This window comes from Hyla sarda, chromosome 3 (assembly GCF_029499605.1).
Source record: "Hyla sarda isolate aHylSar1 chromosome 3, aHylSar1.hap1, whole genome shotgun sequence".
In the NCBI taxonomy this organism is placed as follows: domain Eukaryota; kingdom Metazoa; phylum Chordata; class Amphibia; order Anura; family Hylidae; genus Hyla; species Hyla sarda.
In genome coordinates, this window is record NC_079191.1 from 101,012,022 (window position 1) to 101,031,899 (window position 19,878).

Consider the following 19,878-nt stretch of genomic DNA (forward strand, 5'->3'; position numbering starts at 1 on the left):
AATCTCTTTAACTCTCTGGCACCAGTAGATTTAAAAATAAATGTTTTTCACAAAAGTACCCCTTTAAACATATATGGAAGAGTAAATAAATAGGCACATAATAGGAAGCTTTTTGAATGTATATTTATGGAGATTAGAGAAAGGATTAGATTAGACATCCACAGTTCAATATACACTGCAATACATTTGTTAATGGTATTGGATGACTTTATGCCAAGTCCTGATCATGTACCACAGGGTGACTAAATGAATTAAACTGTATTCATCTAAGCACTTGCCCTGACTCTCCTGACTGCTAACCATCCTTTCTTCTTGTTCCACTCTATTTACATGGCACATGGTCTGACATAAAGATTTATAAGCACTCTTTGAAATAAAGGACACCATAGGCTGTTAGCTTAAATAATTGTAGGTGTTGATCCCACTTCATTACATCTGACAGGAAGGAAACTTGCATCTGTAATGGGTTGCCTGCATTAGAAGGCACAACATCAATTTAGATGATTGTTAAAGGGAAAAGTTAATTATCTCATATGGTAATATTCAATATGAATATGAATTTTGGGCTTCAAGATGTCAAATGAATTTGCTACCCTTCGAGAGAAAGAATCACATTGATCTCGAGTCATGGTATATAATAATAATAATATTGAAAGGAATGTCACATGTTTATTTTGCTTGATATATAGGAAATGTGTATCTATGTTTTGTCCATTAACAGAAGAGATGTAGAAGGGCTTGGCAAGAAGAGACACTGGAAGACGGTGTTTATGGACCTGGGAGACACCAATAAAGTTACCAGCGGAACCAGAGTCCAAAAGAGTAGAAGCGATGAAAGACGTCTTGGCAGAGGAAAATACTTGAACCGGGTTGGTCAAGCAAGGAGAGGTAATATTAACATCTAGGGAAGCCACTTCTACTTGTCAAAGTTGAGAGTGTTCTCCTGGATGCGGAGGACGTATAGAACAGTCTTTGAGAAAGTGTTCTGGACTGGCACAATGTAGGCACAAATTCTCATTGCGTTGACAGGATTTTTCCTGCTGCGTTAAGTGAAAACGGTCCACTTCCATAGCCTCTTCGGCAAGAGGCAAATTAGAGAGTAGGGCTGGATGTTGAAACACGGGGGCCAGACGAGGTAAACGCCGGGTTCGGGCAGGTTCTTTTTCCAAAGGAAGTTCCTCCTGCCTCTTGGCAAAACGCACCTCAATTCGAGTGGCTAAATGGATAAGTTTGCTTTGGTTAGCCAGGGAATCTCGTGCAGCAAGAGCATCCTTGATTCCAGAGGAAAGTCCTTTTTTAAAGTTAACACACAAGGCCTCATCGTTCCAAGAAAGTTCAGAGGCAAGACCGCGTAGTCGCCAATGGGGGAATTACCTTGGCAGAGGTTCAGTAAAGCCGTCACGGCAGAGGAGGTTTGTGCGGGTTCTTCAAATGCATTGCAGAATTCTCCATGGAAGGCTGATAGGTTCAAGGAGACCGGATCTCTACGATCCCAGAGAGGAGTAGCCCAGGCCAAAGCTTTTCCAGTAGACTGAACACAAACGCCACTTTAGCACGCTCCGTCGGGAACAGATCCGCCATGAGTTCAAGATGGATAGAACACTGTGTCACAAAGCCTCTACACAGTTTGGGATCTCCGTCATACTTAGAAGGCAAGGACAAACAAAGCTTGGTCCCAGAGGAAGCTGCAGACTCAGGAGGAGGCTCAGGAACAGGTGGCTGCTGCTGATGTTGTTGCTGCTGCTAGGAGTGTGTCTGGAGTCATAGGAGGCCTCAAGTCAAGTCCTGCAGCCACAAGCTACAGGTAAGCTACAGTCACAGCATTGTCAATCACAAGTCAAGTCAATTCAGTCACAGACATCATTTGTCAAGTCAACGCGGCCTTTAATAAATTGACCAATAAATTGACCAATACAAATACAAGGGGTTAATGTCATCTGCCCCTAGGGTAATTTTTATCTGTCCTTATCACACCCGATACCACATAACCTTCATACAAAAGTGATGCACTAGGGAGAGTGTGAGACTGAGATTGTAGAATTAAAGTTTAAATAAAGGTTAAAACTGATTTTAGTTTATGGGAAATAAAGGGATTCTTTGATCATCTGGATGGTGATCTATTGGTGAATATAAAGTCTTTCCTCTTTATGCTTCAAATTTTACAGAAGTATCTTTTTTTTTTTTTTTTTTTTATAAAAAAAAAAACCTGGATGTTGTTGCCATCTTTGTCAAGTCCAATGATGGCCGCAAACTGAAAACTAAATTAAATTATTGTATTTCTTACCCTGTGTGTAGGTGAAAGGGAGTAAAGGTGTTAAAGCTAGTTCGGGGATTCCACTGTGCCATTGACAGCTGTTTCAAGAATAGAGGGTTGCATGGGAGGGGGTGACCTCAGTACATATAACTTAGTGAATGGTAAAAGTCGCTTCTAATTCATTCTTAGGATGTGTAAGAAGCTAAGCATCTCAGTCAACTCAGCATCATCCAGTGATGAAAGTCTCAGACAGCATCAGCCAGTAATGCTGAGCTTGTAACACTCCTATGTGTGAGGACGAGGTGGCTCTATCTTGCATTAAAGCTATCACCCTCCTGCTTTAGGGTGCATTCACATCACATTTGTGGATACAGCAGAAGAATTTCAAAACTATCTCCTGCTGTATAGCTGCCCGGAAAGCATGTGGTGTTCGGCAAAGTCGTTGATTTTGGATTTTAATGAGTCACCCGGAGTCAGGAAGTGTCTCTGGTTGGCTCATTTTCCCCACTTTATCTGGTTCTTGAACCAGACTGAAAACCACGGTCTGCTGTACTTTTCAATCCAGTTCAAAAAACTGATACAGTGGAAAAATGGGCCAACCAGACACACTTCCTGAGTCTGGGCGGCTCATTGAAATTAATGGGGTAAAGGATATAGTAGCCATATGGCAGTGTGTAATTTAGAAATTCTTCCCCCATATCTGGCTGCTGGATCCACAAATCCTAGATATGGAGGCACCCACACTCATCAGGCGGCTGTCACAGAGTCACTAGTAAAAACCCGACATCTCCCCCCCACCCCAACCCCGAGGGGGTTGTCTGAAGTTGGTGGCTGTTGCCAAAGATTAAAACACATATATAGACATAAGAGATTCAGCTTGATAGTGTTAGAATATGTCAACAAAAACATTGTTCCTCAGGTAGCAAATTTTTTTTTTTGTCTGTCTCATCATTCCAATGGGCATTTTAATAGAAATGCAATTGAAATACATTTGCACTTGTATTTGCATTTGGAGACTGACATCTACTGAGAAATGTGCAATCAGCGAATGTGAACATTTAGCATAGTAATGGCACATGTCTCTCCGGGTGATTATTATATGTTACAAGACTACCAAATAGGGAAGCACTGATAAAGTCACTTTCTTAGAGGCAAGGAATTGAATCATATAATTGTAGTGGTTCAATGTAAGTATTGTGCTGCTCCAGCCAGAGAAAAGGATTAAATACGGTAAGAACAACAATAATTTGTCATTATGTAGAGCATTCACACAGTGACAAGTGAGTGCGCCCAGGCCTCTGAAGGTCAAAGATTTTGAATGTGAAGATGAAGTAATGATAGGAATAGAAATCTGAGCTACTACAGTAAAGCAATCACTAAATTGGTGGGTTTCTTTCTCATGAATACAGGTTTATAAATTGATTGCCTATTGATATTATCATTGTAGATGCATTGTATTCATTGACCACAGGCTCCGCAACCATAGCCTGACCCTTAGGGTCTATTCAGGAATTTCCACCTCAAATTAAAGCCCATAGACTTCTATGGGATTCTGCACTTTCATTCAACCTTCTTAAATTTTAGAAGGTCTTTGATTTAAGTCTTTGGGCTTTAATTTGAGGTGGAATTCAGCAAGCGGAAATTCTGCCATGTGAATAGACCCTTACACTTTTGAATTAAATCGTTTGTTCATTTTGGTCCCTCCCTACATAGAAACTGATCAGGTTTTCTCTGACCGTTCAATCGGCCCGCAGACACAAGGAGTAAAAATGTATCATAGATAACCTAGAATTGCTGGTAGAGCAGTATTTATTGCTGCACTGTGGTTTTGGTTGACTACAGGTTAAGCAGTATTTATAGCAATAATTTAGGGAACTACACCCTGTTACAAATTATTATGCAAATTATATTTAAGCGTCACAAAGATTAAATATTTAGCGTGTTTGTTAACTCATGGATGGCGTTGTGTTTCAGAGCTCTTTTGATCACTGAAAACAATCTCAGACATCTGTGATAATTAGATTGCCAGGTGAGCCCAATTTAACCCCTTAACGACCACGAACGTAAATGTTTTTCTGGTGCGGTGGTACTTAGCGCATCAGGACGTACATTACGTCCTGTGTATGACCGCAAGCATTGGAGCGGTGCTCTCATCATACAAGGCATGTTCTGCTAGCAGCAGCCAGGGACCCACCGATAATGGCCGATATCTGCAATCACGCGGATGTCCGCCATTAACCCCTCAGATGCCGTGATTGGTACAGATCACGGCATCTGCGGCAGTGTGCATGTTAATATAGATGATCAGATTGCCCGCAGCGCTGCCACGGGGATCCGATCATCTTTAATGGTGGATGGAGGTCCCCTCACCTTCCTCCGTCCGTCTCCTGGCATCTCCTGCTCTGGTATGAGATCGAGAAGACCAGAGCAGAAGATCACCAATAACAGTGCCCTATGCATAGCACTGAACAATATTAGCAATCAAATGATTGCTATAGATAGTCCCCTATGGGGACATACAAAGTGTAAAAAAAAAAGTCGAAAATTTTAAAAATAAAAAGGGAAAAAAGGGCAAAATTCCCTCCCCAATAAAAATAAATTGTCAAGTTTTCCCATTTTAGCCCCAAAAAGCATAAACATTTTTTTATAAACATATTTGGTATCACCGCATGCGTAAATGTCCGAACTATCAAAATATAATGTTAATGATCCCATACAGTGAACAGCGTAAACGTAAATAACAAAAAAGTCCAAAAATGCTGCTTTTTAGTCACATTTTATTCACAAAAAAATTTATAAAAAATAATCTAAAAATTTTATATATGCAAATGTGGTATCGATAAAAAGTACAGATGATGGCGCAAAAAATTGCCCTCATACCACCCTATGTACAGAAAAATGTAAAAGATTTTTTTTAAGCGGTACAAAAATATAAAAGTATCTAGCCATGGGTATCATTTTAATCGTATTGAAAGAGAATTGTGGCTGCTTCAGAGCACAGATGGGTTTTTGCAGATAAAGGCACATTGAGGAAGATTTCTGCAAGATCCATGCATCGGATCAAGAGAGCAGCTTCTACAATACCATTACATAGCAGCAAACAGATATTTGAAGCCTCTGGTGCCTCAAATACATGAAGACTAATTTTCAAACAGTCCTGTTCACTGATGAGTGCCGTGCAACCTTGGATGATCCAGATGGATGGAGTAGTGGATGGTTGGTGGATGGCTACCCTGTTCAAACAAGGCTGTGATGTTAGCAAGGCGGTGGTGGAGTCATGTTTTGGGCCAGAATCATGGGAAGAGAGCTGGTCGGCCCCTGTAGGGTCCCCGAAGGTGTTAAGATGACCTCTACAAAGTATGTGGAGTTTCTGACTCAACACTTTCTTCCCTGGTACAGAAGGTTGAACTATGCTTTACATAATAAAATCATCTTCATGCATAACAATGCACCATCTCATGCTGCTATGGGGTTAAAATGAGAGAAAGCCATGGTGTGGCCTCCATCCTCCCCTGACCTCAATCCTATTGAGAACCTTTGGAGGGTGGGAGGAAGTTTACATCCAAACAGCAGCTCTGGGAGGCTATTCTGACATCTTGCAAACAAATTCAAGCAGAAACTGTCCAAAAACTCACAAGTTCAATGGATGCAAGACTTGTGAAGCTGCTATCAAGGGGGCCTATGTTAAAATGTAACGTGACCTGCTAAAATGTTTAAAAAGTTAAAAGGTTGTTAAAAGTTTGATTGAAATAGCTTTTGATTTCAGTAAATATGCTGCAAACACAACAAATGATAATTTTCAGTTCTTTACAACCTATAAAGTGTTTTGAAGCTTACTGTGTAATAATTTTGAACAGTGTATTGTAATTTTTTTATGTTTAAAATAAAAAATACTTTTATCGTTAGGAAGTTTGTTCAAAAATTTTTGAATTATGCTGACTGTTACTGTATTTACACTAATTATTTAGGTATATGAGAAAAATATCATTTGCATAATAATTTGGAACAGGGTGTACATGGAGCCTGTTTTTGAAAATTCATAAGTTTTCATAAGTTAAAAATTCTTCAATGTGCCTATGTTTGGATGGCAAAGGGTAATGATCAGCAAATCTACACAACATCTCTGAACCTTATGGATGTTTTTCATATAAAATATTTTTTAAAAGTACACATGACCTGGGCTGCCATCAGCACCAGCAATGGGCAACCAGACATGGGCCAATGCCAGAATGCACTGGGCTTAAAGGGGTTATTCAACAGGAGTTTTTTTCTCCAGGGCTTTGGGAGTTAAAAGTGCATAAAAATCAAACTTTCACTTACCTCCTGCGCTCCAGCGGTGGCTCCGGTAACCCGCTCTGATCCCTGGCTATGCTCCTCTTCTGCTCAGAAATCCTGATGCTTAGGCCCAGAGTGACCCCAGAGTGTCACGCTGCCCCTTAGTTAATTACTGGCCGAAGCAGGTCAGCGCTATGACCAGTGATTGGCTGAACGGCAGTGCAACACTCTGGGTCTCGATGTCACTCCGGGCCCAGGCATCACAATTTCTGGCATGAAGAGGAGCGCGGCCAGGGATCAAAGCAGGTTACCAGAGCCACCAATGGAGCACAGGGTGTAATTCAAAGTTTTTTTTTTTATACACTGTTGGATAACCCCTTTAAGGGCTGTGAACAATCTGGGTAAAAAATATCTTTACTTTCAAGCCAAAGGGGGAAAGGAGTTAAAAGCAGACCCAGTTTGTTCTGTGGGCCCATATATACCTAGGCCAGGCTTGTATTGGTTCAGCTTTACAGCTTTGTGCCTGGAGGTGATGACATGAGGACATTCTTTGATGATAAGGCTCTTAAATGGGTACTCCACTGGAAAACATTTTTTTTTTTTTTCAAATCAACTGATGACAGAAAGTTAAACAGATTTGTAAATTACTTCTATCACAAAAGCTTAATCCTTATAGTACTTATAAGCTTCTGTATGCTCCACAGGCAGTTATTTTCTTTTTGAATTTCCTTTCTGTCTGACCACAGTGCTCTCTGCTGACACCTCTGTCCATTTCAGGAACTGTCCAGAGCAGGATAGGTTTGCTATGGGGATTTGCTCCTGCTCTGGACAGTTCCTAAAATGGACAGAGGTGTCAGCAAAGAAATGAAGAAAATATAGTGACTTCTTAAACTTGCTATTTTAGATATTGTTCTCTTAATTCAGGAGCAGGGAGGATGGTTAATTCCGATTATGTAGCATTATTCACCAATTATATATGCATGAACTATGTAATTGTGTTTCATATTTTCCCTTATCCTAAGGCAGCTCGCAAATCCTTGACTTTATGTTTTGTTCTAGATCACACAGAACTGAGCTTTGGCTATTTTAGGAAATTACATATTAACAATGTCAGTGTTTGTAGACATCAGGACAAGAACATTCTCTGTGATTTCCAGCTCCCAGCGATATCTTTGGACCTTCTAAAGGTAGTCACTAAATCGTATAAATCAAGGGCCTTTAAGGAAATTAGGTCAATGTAAAAAGCACTCAAGATTTATTCAGCGGAGGTCAAATAAAAGTCACCTGTTATTGCATGTCGGCATTTTTTGCATCTATTGTCAACAAGTTCTCCTGTGTTACTCATCAAAGCAATACCGAAGATCAAAGCGCTGGAAAATGACAATCCCCATCACTGTGTCAGCGCCCATGATACCCGGGGTCACAAAAGCAATTAAAGGGATGACAATTCCTGTTATCTGTACTTTATCAAGATAATGGGGTCATGGAGATCTTCATAATTACAGGATTATTTCAATAATTTTACATTTTATAGGGCTCACTTCTTAATGTGCTAAAGTGAACCAATTAACTAAGGTTAAGTCATAAGCACAGAGATAAAAGGAAAAGGATACAGCCAAAAGATAACAGAGCAAGGGTCACTTCTATTGGGCCAGATATATATTGAGATTTTCGTTACAGTCTTTATCAGCACAACGGTGCCTATGGCAGTCAATGTCTAAGACGCACCATGAATTAAAGGACGTAGAAACAAAGACCTGTTTTAACCAGAAACAACAATACTCTGATCCATAGGCTGTATCTGGTAATGTAGCTAAGCTTTTTTTCAAGTATGACAAGTATGGTACTGCTTCCTGGGAAAAAAAGCAGACTGTTTTTCTATAATCATATAACATGTTTAAAGGGATCCTGTTATGTTAAAACCACTGTCCAGTCTTAAAGGGGTACTCCGGTGGAAAACAAATGTTTTCAAATCAACTGGTGCCTGAAAGTTAAACAGATTTGTAAATTACTTCTATTAAAAAATCTTAACCCTTCCAGTACTTATCAGCTGCTGTATAAAACAGAACGGAGCGTGTAAACCCCTGCACGAAGCGGTGGCCAACAGGCCCCCTCCATGTATCTCTATGGAAAAGCCGAAGATAGCCAAACAGCTCTCCCATAGAGATATATAGGGGGGGGGGCGTGTCAGCCGCTGCTTCATGCGGGGTCAACACGCTCTGTTCCCGGGAGGAGCCAGGGCCCCATACAGGAGATCGCAGGGGGTCCCAGCAGTCTGACCCCCTGGGATCTAAAACGTATCCCCTATGCTGTGGATAGGAGATAGAGGATAATTTTTGTGCATAATATATCTCCTTTAATTTATGAAATGAATCCTTCGTGAAGAACCAATACACATGGCATGAGTATCACTCTGTCACCCCCAAAGAAGGCCCCCAGGTGTATGTTTACAGGTCTGACGTTATTTAATGATAGGTCATTAAATTAAAATTTTGAATTCTGAATAGTCTGGTTCTCCTCACCTGACTGTGTTTGTAATCTCAATAGTGTTATGATATAATAATTCATAACAATAGGAATCTGAGCAGTGGGGACCACACACATATGATATAATCTGGCATGGGACAAAGAGAATGTGTGTCGGCGAGCTGTAATCCTTAGTGTGCCATATACTGAACTGCTTTTGGAAGGAAGTAACTAAACCCATCTCATATGTATCAAGTACTTAGAACAGATTTGGCAGACCTCCAGATTCATCTATGGGAAAATTAGCCTCTCAAGACTTCTTATAAATAATCACTTGCTGTCGCTGTCATTCTCCCAGTGCCTAGCAACATGCAACTCATAGGTCTCCTCCAATCCAGCATGAGAAGGACAATGGTTTGTTGCTCCTAAAACACCCTTACATACGAGGGTGTCTCTTAGTCCCATCCTGCTGTCTAATTATTTACATTCATTCATAAAGATGTATGTTTATATCGATGTAAGTTCATAACATATGACTATGCATGCGATCTTACAGCAGGCTAAGTATAGCTGGAATAGCAGATGGTGTTAGCATAATTTATGAATTAGGAATTAGGAATTTTTAGTAAGTTGTCATTTTATCAGGCTTTATTTCTCTCGTAAAACTAAATGGTGCATTATTAAAATTCACTGTAGGGTTAAAGGGGTACTCCGCTGCACCAGCATTCAGAACATTTTGTTCCGAACGCTTGGAGAAGGCGGCGGGGGTCTTCATGTCACAGCTATGCCCCCTTGTGACATCACACCATGCCCCCTCAACGCAAGTCTATGGGAGGGGGCATGGTGGATGCCACGCCCCTTCCCATAGACGTGCATTGAGGGGGCATGGCCGTGACGTCTCGACCCCCACCGCCCGCACCCGGCGTTCTAAGCGAACGCCAGGTGCTGCACAAAGATTGCTCTGTGCCCAGCTGTGGGACCCCCACGATCAGACATCTTATCCCCTATCCTTTGAATAGGGGATAAGATTTCTAGGGGCAGAGTACCCCTTTAATACACCTAGCAATGATCATCTGCCTTTAGCTATTTTAGCAAGGGCCCATTCACATGGCAACAAGTTTTTCAAACATAATTTCTTTGCCGGATTCCTCTCGGAATCTGGCAAAGAAGTTATGTTTGGAAATTCAGTTGCAGTATCCCCCTATTGTTTTAATGGGATTCTGCCACACTGTGCATAAGGCAAAACTTCTGTGGCGGAAACATCTGCCAGGGAAATTCTAATTCCGGACTCCACATATGGGATAAAAATGTAATTTTTTTCTACAAAGTCCACTTGTAAATGCATTGCTGTCTATAGTGATGTCGCATTTCCAAGCGGTCCTAGTGCCGGCCTATTCTGCCGACACGTGGTACCCACAGAATGTTTGCCATGTGAAAGGACCCCAAAACTGGCATACCTTCCAAATGGCTCTCAACCGAACACTCAGCAGACAGGAATCTCTCCTGATCAACGGCCTACTGTGTGTGTATTTTGAGCGGGCCAAGGAGAGAAAGCTGCTGCAAGACATAATGATTGGGTATGCTGAAATCCAACATGTCCAATCCTTTTCTCCCCAGTATCTGCAGTAGTAGAAGAATTGGTAAGCTTCTTCTATCGATTTTTATTTATTTAACTATGCTACAGGGGCTGTAAAGTTAGCGCAGTTGATAAAATAGCATTTGTAACTGTGTTTCATGGTGATCTCACAATTCTTCAGTGATTTATGCCCCTACATTTATTTTTAACAGCATACAAAATAAGTGTTGTCTCAGGTTTTCCCAGGTTGCAGACATTACATCACTAGTCAGGCAAAAGGAGCCTGTCATTACTTCAATGGGTGGAGTGACCACTGGGTTGGAGATCATTCTGCAAGAATTTGCAACAGCTGGAGGCACCCTGATCAGAAAACACTGATCTATTGCATTGAAGGCAGCACATGTGTGTCTCAATGGGTGGGGTAGCTGATGTGTGGGAGGAAGAAAAATAACCTCACACTTACAAACAAGGAACTATGGGTTTTGTAGTTTGAGAGAATGAACTCCAACAGGAAAGAGCATGTTCAAAAAAAAAAAAGGTAGCCTCAGCATTATAGTAATCTCACAACATTTAGCCCCAAGACAAGCACGGATCCTTCCTAAGCATGTCCATTATTGCATAGCAGGTATGTACTAAAATTGCTTTATGGTGGATTACCCCTTAAAGTCTTCTGGAACTTAGGATTCTAGTTAACTCTTCCCGCAGAAGTCGTATATATATATATATATATATATATATATATATATATATATATATACACACACACACACAGTACAGACCAAAAGTTTGGACACACCTTCTCATTCAGAGTTTTCTTTATTTTCATTACTATGAAAATTGTAGATTCACACTGAAGGCATCAAAACTATGAATTGACACATGTGGAATTATATACATAACAAAAAAGTGTGAAACAACTGAAAATATGTCATATTCTAGGTTCTAGCCACCTTTTGCTTTGATTACTGCTTTGCACACTCTTGGCATTCTCTTGATGATCTTCAATAGGTAGTCACCTGAAATGGTCTTCCAACAGTCTTGAAGGAGTTCCCAGAAATGCTTAGCACTTTTTGGCCCTTTTTTGCCTTCACTCTGCGGTCCAGCTCAACCCAAACCATCTCGATTGGGTTCAGGTCTGGTGACTGTGGAGGCCAGCTCATCTGGCGCAGCACCCCATCACTTTCCTTCTTGGTCAAATAGCCCTTACACAGCCTGTAGGTGTCTTGAGGTCATTGTCCTGTTGAAAAATAAATGATGGTCCAACTAAACGCAAACCGGATGGAATAGCATGCCACTGCAAGATGCTGTGGTAGCCATGCTGGTTCAAATCCCCAACAGTGTCACCAGCAAAGCACCCCCACACCATCACACCTCCTCCTCCACACCAGCGCACCTGTGAAGTGAAAACCATTTCAGGTGACTACCCCTTGAATCTCAACAAGAGAATGCCAAGAGTGTGCAAAGCAGTAATCAAAGCAAAAGGTGGCTACTTTGAAAAACCTAGAATATGACATATTTTCAGTTGTTTCACACTTTTTTGTTATGTATATAATTCCACATGTGTTAATTGATAGTTTTAATGCCTTCAATGTGAATGTACAATTTTCATAGGCATGAAAATAAAGAAAACTCTGAATGAGAAGGTGTGTCCAAACTTTTGGTCTGTACTATATATATATATATATATATATATATATATATATATATATATACATATACATATATATATTTATATCTTAGGGGACTATGAAAAAATCTCAGGAACTAGACTCACTTCATATCCAGGGAGTACCAGCTGCTATCAGCTACCAGCGATCGTGCTGATGTTTGTCACTATCCCTTTAGATGCCACAAGAAATGGCGACTGCGGCACCTAAAAGTAAGAAAGGCTACTGTCACATCTTGACAGGGAAGGAGGGCACACTATTCTTGCCCACTCCCCCTATCCCTGCCTACTTACGTACCCGCTGTAGGTAGCAGGTCCGTAGCCACGGTGACGGTCCCTACTTACAATAAGTGAGGGCATTCCAGTCAAGATAATAAACTATAATGCAGACTGAGGTTGGGGCACAGAATGGAATCACTCACTAACAGAAAAAATAACTAAACATACACACAATAAGTTGCTGTCCACAGTCCAAGTCGATACCAATAAGTTCCAGATAAGCCAATTCGCTAAGCAAGGAGAAAAGTCAAAGAGCAGAGCCAAAGGGTCAAAATGCTAGATATAACAGATAGAATATACATGCTAGCTAGGAGTACACAGAGTTCTTTAGCAGGCCAGGATTGGGAGTAGACTGCCAGCTTATATAGGCCCAGACCAGATGCTCACATCAAGGTCAACTGACCAGTCCAGACAGCTGGGTGTAGCCCTAACCAAAACGAAACACAGAGAGCTGTCAGAACCGTTTAACCTCACGGGTTCTGACATGTACCTTCGTGTTACCAAATCACAAATCTTCTTATATCAGCTGTCTAGGCAGCCTGTACAAGTAGATCATCGATAGTACTGATTAGTGTTTTTGTGGGATTATGTATGGGACCAAGTCCGTTCCAGTCGGTGTCACCAATGGGTTAATAGGGTTAGAACATAAACAAACGTGATTGATATCCCTGTGTGTGGAATAGTTAGAACTTTTAAAATAAAATGTTTGTTATTCCTCATAATGAATGGCATAAACATAAAAAGTACCAAATAGCAGAATTGCTGATTTTAGGTCACATCATTTATCAGAAGAAAATAATGAATAAAATTCTAAACTAAACTACCGGCTATGCCTTCTTTAGTTTTAGTTAAATATAAATGCACACATATATATACATATATATATATATATATATATATATATATATATATATATATATATATATATGGTGGAGCCAAGTCTTGCATTTAAGTAAGAAAGATAAATAATTCCCAATGAGACTGATAACTGATATATACAAAGACTCAGCAGTATTGTTATAAAGTGGCCTAGCTGGGCATGCTTACAATGGGGCAAAAAGGTATTTATTCAGCCACCAATTGTGCAAGTTCTCCCACTTAAAAAGATGAGATCACATTACCTGATTTTTTAAAGAATTTATTTGCAAATTAAGGTGGAAAATAAGTATTTGGTCAATAACAAAAGTTTATCTCAATACTTAGTTATATACCCTTTGTTGGAAATGATGTCAAATGTTTTCTGTAAGTCTTCACAAGGTTTTTACACACTGTTGCTGGTATTTTTGCCCATTCCTCCATTCTCCTCTAAAGCAGTGATGTTTTGGGGCTGTCGCTGGGCAACACGGACTTTCAACTCCCTCCAAAGGTTTTTTTTTTTTTTTTTTTATAACTGTTTATTTATGAGTTTTAAGAATTTTACAAGATAACAAATAAAATAAAATTAAATTACAGCCATTTGATGAATCATATCAAAATAAGAAAAAGCTGGTATATTAACTAGGTGTTTCCTCAGGGATTTGAGAATAATACATTGGTGAAAATAAAATAAAAATATTGAATGAGACAACAATTCTCCAGAGCATAGGTGAACATTTTTAGGAAGTGTTAACTCTGCTCGACTTAATGTAGATTATAAGCAGGAGTATGTAGAATGTAATTTCACAAGAAACAAATCATTGTAGCCTATATTTCTCATGTGTTAACAAGAAGAAAGCAAAAATAAAAGGAAAGAAAGGAAAAAGAGAAGAGAAGTAAGAGGGAAAGTTGCATGGTCTCTACTCTGCCCCAACATGGATTCTAAAGCTATCCATCATGTATCATGCTTTTGGATAGGATTAGAGATATAAAAAGATTGGAATGCTTATCGGCAACACTAGACAACACACTCCCTAAATATTATAAAATCTGGGAAGACTGGGAGACCCAAAGTTTTTTTTTATGAGGTTGAGATCTGGAGACTGGCTAGGCCTCTCCAGGACCTTGAAATGCTTCTTACGAAGGCACTCCTTTGTTGCCCGGGCAGTGTGTTTGGGATCATTGTCATGCTGAAAGACTCAGCCACGTTTCATCTTCAATGCCCTTGCTGATGGAAGGAGGTTTCACTCAAAATCTCATGAAACATGGCCCCATTCATTCTTTCCTTTACACAGATGAGTCTTCCTGGTCCTTTTGCAGAAAAACAGCCCCAAAGCATGATGTTTCCACCCCCATGCTTCACAGTAGGTATGGTGTTCTTTGAATGCAACTCAGCATTCTTTCTCCTCCAAACACAACGGGTTGAGTTTTTACAAAAAAGTTCTACTTTGGTTTCATCTGACCATATGACATTCACCCCAATCCTCTTCTGGATCATCCAAATGCTCTCTTGCAAACTTCAGATGGGCCTGGACATGCACTGGCTTAAGCAGGGGGACATGTCTGGCACTGCATAATTTGAGTCCCTTGCAGCGTAGTGTGTTACTGATGGTAGCCTTTGGTACTTTGGTCCCAGCTCTCTGCAGGGCATTCACGAGGTCCCCCCCATGTGGTTCTGGGATTTTTGCTCACCGTTTTTGTGATCATTTTTACACCACGGGGTGAGATCTTGCGTAGAGCCCCAGATCGAGGGAGATTATCAGTGGTCTTGTATGTCTTCCATTTTCTAATAATTGCTCCCACAGTTGATTTCTTTCACACCAAGCTGCTTGCCTATTGCAGATTCAGTCTTCCCAGCCTGGTGCAGGTCTACAAGTTTGTTTCTGGTGTCCCTTGACAGCTCTTTGGTCTTGGCCATTGTGTAGTTTGGAGTATAACTGTTTGAGGTTGTGGACAGGTGTCTTTTATACTTATAACAAGTTAAAACAGGTGCTATTAATACAGGTAACGGGTGGGGGACAGAGGAGACTCTTAAAGAAGAAGTTATAGGTCTGTGAGAGCCAGAAATCTTGCTTGTTTTAGGTGACCAAACACCTATTTTACAGAGGAATTTACCAATTAATTCATTAGAAATCCTACAATGTGATTTCCTGTGTTCTTTCCCCCCATTCTGTCTCTCAGAGTTGAAGTACAGTATACCTATGATGACAGGCCTCTCTCATCTTTTTAAGTGGGAGAACAATTGGTGGCTGACTAAATACTTTTTTGCCCCACTGTATACAATAAAAAAAAAATTCAATTTCTTATCATACCTGTCAGGACATAAAGGGAATTTTAGATTTGCAAAAACTGAAGAGCCACAGGTTGGTAAATAGGTAAATCATGTATTTATCAATGTTTCCAAACAAGTGTGGATCAAGTTGTTGCAAAACTACAACTCCCAGCATGCCCGGACAGCCAAAGGCTGTCTAGCTATGCAGGGAGTTGTAGTTTTGCAACAACTTGAGGCACCCTGGTTGGAAAACACTGCTAAATGTATGATTCTTCTATTCTGCACCTCTTCCGCAATACCGTAGGCTTTGTACATTGTACTCAATTACTTCTATTTATTCTATTGCTTGCTATTTCTTGTGTTCTATTTAACAGTGTGCTTTATGTAGAAAACTATGATGGGTCACTGGGCTAGGGAAATTCTGAAATTAGATCTCAGAGGAGTACAAAGGAAATGACATGCTCTACTTTTTCTCTATGTTCCTCTTTTTTAGTATTTGTTTTCACTGAAATTCTCATTGCTCTGTATAGTTCACTAATCTCTCTGTGGGACTCTTTTCGACTTTTTGCACCTATTAAAGAATTCTCCCACCTACAGTTTAAAAACTTTAGCTTAAAGTGTCCCTGTCATTTAAAAAAAAATCTTTTGACACGGAGATATGTGAAAAGTTTGGGTCATTTGGGGTCTCAGTGTTGAGACACCAACCAATCATTAGAATAAGCAAGGAGATGCACATGGCTGTGCGCTTCAATCCTTAACTCTCTGTGATCTCTGTCAAGCTGCACTTGATGGGCTCCAGTATAAGTCTATGGAGCCCATTCAGTGCAACTGGACAGAGATGGCAGCAAGCAGGGGAGTGAAGTGCATAACCGTGCATACTATAAACTTTTTATTTATTTCAATTTTTATTTAAATCTTAGATCTAACAAGCAGGCTTGCCCTCCTACACACAGTGATTGACAGCTAAATCTGTGTTTACAAAGGAGGCTGCCATTTAAGTTTCTGGGTAGGGCATTCTCCCCAGTTTGTTTTTCTTCAGCTCAGCTTGATTAACAGATCTTTCCCTATACACAAACACGGAGATACCTACGAGCCAGGTGGATGGAAGAGTGAGTCTGCCCAGATGGCATTTATCCTGGCACCACGGCTCAGTTTAAACAGTTTTTTACAACCAGAATGCCTTTTGGGATTCCATGCTACCCGTGGTTCAGGCAGTATATTTTACATATGTTCCTTGTACGGCTCCAGTGGCTCTTCCATCCTCTTCTAGACTGTTTGTCAGTGAGTGAAATACCCGTCAGCCTATCAGGAGGTGGGAGCAGCAGGACAATCAACTGCAGAGACGGCACTCATTTCTCCCAATGTTGGAAGAACTAAACTAGTTTACATTCTAGTCCTATGCCTGTGATTGTGCTTTGACCCCTCACTTGCATTTCTGTTCCCTGTATTCCTATACTGTTTGATCCCCTGTGACCTGGCCTTTTTGTCTTATCCCTGACTTTTCTCCTGCCTGCTGACTTTGTACTTTCCTGCTCTCTTGGTTTGACCCTTGCCTGTCCTGATTCTGTTTGATCTCTGATTTTGTACTATGGTACCCTTTTGGTTCTGACACTCTAGCTTGCTCTTATAAGTATTTTGTCTTCTGATTTGCTATCGTTTTTGCCTGTGTGTTATTGACCTGGACACCTTGAGGCTTGTTGATGCCTTTACACTGTTTAGCACAAGGACCATTGCCCAGTTAGGGGCTGCCATTAAGGGTAGATTATCCAAGTAGGTAGAGACAGTGGTTGGGGCTAGATTCAAGTCTGCACTGAACCCTACCTAAAATGCAACTGATAAATGTGGCCTTTAACCAAATTACTGCTCACCAGCCAACCATTGTCAGTGTTTAGACACAAAGAACATATCTGTCAAATAAAAATATCTCAAACTGCATTTGAATGCCATGGAGAAGAGAAAAAAAAAGGGAAAGAACAATCACTAGCAGCTAATAGGTATGTAGCGCTAAACAAGCCACATTGCAATTCACTGTGTATAGAAGAGCATGCAGAAAATGCTGCTAAACATTAGATTTGTGAACATATGAGCAGAAAGGTTGACTTTCGTTATGATATCGTTGTGTGTGATGTCATACAAAATGAAATTTGATGGATTCTGGCTTTCTGTGCCTATTGAGAGGGAACAATGGTGTAAAGAGAACCTAATTGCAGATTGTGTACAGATTAATCGCGCTCTCTGACTCCGGTGTTTAGTGTGGTTTGGATCCAAGTTGTCATTAGAGGTCTTTGTCTATTTGGGTTTCACAGGGTGGAAGGACATTATGGAAAAATACTGATAATTATGAGTCTATGCCTTGTTGATATATGCAACACCAGATGTAGTAGCAGAACAGAATGCCGTACAATCCAGCCTCGCAGTTGGAGAAGAGCTTATTGCAGTGAACAGTTCACTATTCCTAAGGATTATGATGTATCTGTTATCTTTCGAGCTGTGAAAAGCTTGTCATTGACATTGGCTTTGTATGTAAAGAATCTGTGTTTGTGCAGTTTTCCCTGACTCATTAACAACAATAAAAGACTGTTCGAATGAGCTACAAGATGGGAATGGATAGAATAGAAACTAGGAGACACAAGTAGAAACAAGCCTATACATTCTTCCAGGAATGGAAAACCTTTAAAGGGGTATTCCAGGCCAAAACTTTTTTTATATATATCAATTGGCTCCGGAAATTTTAAACAGATTTGTAAATTACTTCTATTAAAAAATCTTAATCCTTCCAATAATTATTAGCTTCTGAAGTTGAGTTGATGTTTTCTGTCTAACTGCTCTCTGATAACTCGCGTCCCGGGAGCTGTGCAGTCCCTATGGGGATATTCTCCCATCATGCACAGCTCCCGGGATGTGACATCATCATCATTAGACAGAAAACTTCAGAAGCTAATAACTATGGGAAGGATTAAGATTTTTTAATAGAAGTAATTTACAAATCTGTTTTAACTTTCTGGAGCCAGTTGATATATATATATAAAAAGGTTTTGATTGGAATACCCCTTTAATGGGGCAGATTTAGTCAGACAAGAAATTATCTTATCAGCCTGTCCCAGTACAGACAATGATTAGAAGTTGAAAAGTACTTACCGTATTTATCGGGGTATACCACGCACCAGCCTATAACACGCACCCTCATTTTACCAAGGATATTTCGGTAAAAAAAGTTTTTTACCCAAATATCCATGGTAAAATGAGGGTGCGTGTGTGCGCGTGTATACCCCGATACACCCCCAGGAAAGGCAGGGGGAGAGAGGCCGTCGCTGCCCGCTTCTCTCCCCCTGCCTTTCCTGGGGTCTAGAGCCCTGCTGCCGGCCCTTCTCTCCCCCTGGCTATCGGCGCCGCTGCCCGTTCTGTCCCCCTGACTATCGGTGCCGGAGCCCCATTGCCGGCACCGACAGCCAGGGGGAGAGAAGGGGAAGCGGCACCCATTGCCGACGCCGCTGCCCCGTTGCCTCCCCCCATCCCCGGTGGCATAATTACCTGTTGCCGGGGTCGGGTCCGCGCTGCTGCAGGCCTCCGGCGTGCGTCTTCTGCATCGTTGCTATGCACGGCGCGGCGCACTGACGTCATGCGCCACGCAGTGCACCGCATAGCAACGACGCAGGGGACGCACGCCGGAGGCCTGCAGCAGCGCAGACCCGACCCCGGCAACAGGTAATTATGCCACCGGGGATGGGGGGAGGCAACAGGGCAGCGGCGCTGGCAATGGGTGCCGCTGCCCCTTCTCTCCCCCTGGCTGTCGGCACCGCTTTTCTCCCCCTGGCTATCGGCGCCAGCAATGGGGCGCCGGCACCGATAGTCAGGGGGACAGAACGGGCAGCGGCGCCGATAGCCAGGGGGAGAGAAGAGCCGGCAGCAGGGCTCTAGACCCCAGGAAAGGCAGGGGGAGAGAAGCGGGCAGCAACGGCCTCTCTCCCCCTGTCTTTCCTGGGGGTGTATCGGTGTATAACACGCACATAGACTTTAGGCTAAAAATTTTAGCCTAAAAAGTGCGTGTTATACGCCGATAAATACGGTATATTATGGACATATGGATGCCCCTCATCACAGGCTAATACATTTTTATAATTTCTCCTGTATCCAGCGTAAGAGCCAGTGTTGTGTGTCAAGTGGGTCAGTGGCAAAGCTTCTGCACAGTGTGTTCTCTTAGGGTGGGTTCACACTACGTTTTGTCCCATACGGGA

The 19,878-nt window shown here is 41.4% G+C and overlaps 1 protein-coding gene across 5 annotated transcripts in view; it reads right to left on the reverse strand.

Annotated features, from left to right (window-relative positions):
* The window catches only part of NYAP2 (neuronal tyrosine-phosphorylated phosphoinositide-3-kinase adaptor 2), a 208,759-nt gene that overhangs the window by 78,744 nt on the left and 110,137 nt on the right, over nucleotides 1–19,878 (reverse strand). The window lies entirely within an intron of this gene.